The sequence below is a fragment of the Octodon degus genome, unplaced genomic scaffold (assembly GCF_000260255.1).
Source record: "Octodon degus isolate 3935 unplaced genomic scaffold, OctDeg1.0 scaffold00371, whole genome shotgun sequence".
Lineage (NCBI taxonomy): Eukaryota > Metazoa > Chordata > Mammalia > Rodentia > Octodontidae > Octodon > Octodon degus.
This window is the reverse complement of record NW_004524947.1, coordinates 830,118-832,568: the sequence shown is the minus strand read 5'-3', so window position 1 is coordinate 832,568 and position 2,451 is coordinate 830,118. Positions and strand designations below refer to the sequence as shown.

General features: G+C 43.0%; 1 pseudogene; it reads right to left on the bottom strand.

Annotated features, from left to right (window-relative positions):
• Positions 1-774: 774 nt before the first annotated feature.
• On the bottom strand, positions 775-1,968 carry LOC101575964 (annotated as a pseudogene).
• Between the last annotated feature and the right edge of the window lie 483 nt (positions 1,969-2,451).

Genomic DNA, 2,451 nt, shown 5'->3' with positions numbered 1-2,451 from the left:
AGCAGAACATTGTAACCACAAAGTTTAAAATGTAAAGCTATATTCATATATTGATCAGTAAAAGGCTCAAATCAACAACTTCAGACAATTGCCAGCTGTGCTGACAGCTCAGTATTATTATGGACTATTGGGATATATTAGGTTATTTTTCTGTATTCAAGTACCTACAATTTTTGGTCTCGCATCAAGTATGAAAAAGTTGTTTAAAAAATTCTCCAAATATAGCTTCTCTAACATCAATAGATTTATTTCATTTTGTAATTTTTTGTATATAACTGCATCTTCTTTATTTCACATACTTTAATTTCAGAACAAAATAAACAAAAAAATAATATCACAATACATAAATTGCAACTGTGCTGTCAAATTATGGAGAGGATGGAGCTGAAGGCCCTTACTTCCTGCTTTCAACACAGGGCAGGAGAAATTATTTGCTAGACTCAGCAGAGTGAGAGGTGAGACATTGCCACTCAGGCTGCTGGGGAGCTGCAGAGACATTATGCATAGAACACAAATTTCCCACAGAGGGAATTCCTAATCCACTTCTTCCATCCTGGATGCATCCTCATCCTCTTTAAGGGGGAGGTCTCATCAGGAACAGCAGCACTGGGCTCCTATGAAATCCCCTCATCTTCATTGAGGCCCAGGCCTAGCTTGATCATGTGGTAGATACCTTTGGAGTGGGGCTGCGTGTTCTCCAAGGAGAAGCTAGAAGACAATAGTGCGTTCTTGAACAGCAGCACCACCAGGTCATTGACAGCCTTGTCATTCTTGTCAGCTTCGGCCTTCTACCTCTATGGAGCTGTTTAAGGGAAGATCCTCTGAGTCAACCGCACCACAGACAAAATTTAGGTACTCAGGGATCAACTCATCACAACTGCCCATGATGAACACACGACGGACATAGAGCTTAATCTTGTTCTTATTCTTGTTCTCAAATAGATCGAAAGGAGCCCACAGAGGAAAGAAAAGCAATGCCCTGAATTCCAGCTGACCTTCCACAGAGAAGTGCTTGACTACCAGGTGGTCTTCTGAGTCATTGGGGAGGCTTTTGTAGGACTCTCCATATTCCTCCTGAGTGATGTCATCAGGGTTTCTGGTCCAAATGGGCTTGGTCTTGTTCAATTCCTCATGATCAATGTATTTCTCCTTAATATTCTTCGTTTTCTTTTTCTTCTCCTTTCCATTATCATCCTCTTCATCTGAGCCCACATCTTCAATCTTGGGCTTCTCTTCATCCTCCTTATGTTCCTCTTCTTTTTCACCTTTATCTTCCTCTCCCTCATCATCACTGATTTTATTCTCTCATTCTTTCTCCAGGTAAAGGGTGATGGGGTAACTAATGAAGAGGGAGTGCTTCTTTACCAATCTTTGACCCACCTCTCCTCCAAGTACTCTGTCTTGTCTTTTTTGAGATGGAAGATCACTTTGGTGCCTTGGCTGATGTGGGCCTCATGGTCAACGTGGACAGTTAATGATCCCCCAGCGGAAGACTCCCAGGCATACTGCTCATCATCATTGTGCTTTGTGATCATGACAACTTTCTCTGCCACCAAATAGGCAAAATAAAATCCAACATCAAAATGCCCAATCATAGAGATCTCTGCACCAGCCTGAAGAGCTTCCATGAATGCTTTCATGTCCGACTTGGCAATTGTTGCCAAGTTGTTTATGAGGTCAGCATTGGTCATGCCAATGCCTGTGTACAGCAAAGTCAGTGTCCACTCCTGACAAGTTGGGGACGATGTCAATCATTAGCTCTTTGCCACTGTCCAACTTGGAAGGGTCTGTCAGAATTTCATATGAGATCTTGTCCAAGGCATCAGATGCATTAGAGATCGACTCCCAAAGGAAAATTTCCTTTTTGGAGTAGAAGGTATTATTGATGAGAGACATGAGCTGGGCAATTTCTGCCTGCAAAGTGAAAGTCTTTACCTTCTCCTCCCCATGGTGCATCTCCTCAGGCATCTTAACTACAAAGGGCTGGGATATAAGAGAGCAAGGTGGCTCAGAAATTGTTCGACATGCTGCAGGAGCAGAGCTGCGCAGTGGTGACTCCAGATTTTTTTAATCCAGGAATCTAGCAAAAAATGATTAAGGCTTTTATGGAAAAGTTGTTAATTTTTTTTCATCTTTAGGGAAGGGTCCACAGGGTGTTCAGGGTCTCACTACTAGTTTGGACTCATAGTGATCCACCTGTTTACAGGCTCCCAAGTGCTGGCATTACAGAAACAAGCCACCATGTCCAGTCTCAACTGCCATCTCAGCCCGACCTGGGGGGTGAGTGTGTCGGACGCAAGGCATGCCCGGGGATCCACTCCAGGCCCCTGCGGCTGTACGCAGGCACTTTAATCTGCTGAGCTCTTTGGCTGGCCCATGAATAAAGAATAAAAAAAAAAATAAATGGAGATCAGTATTTCTGTTATAGTTGGGAAAACTTTGACATTTTCA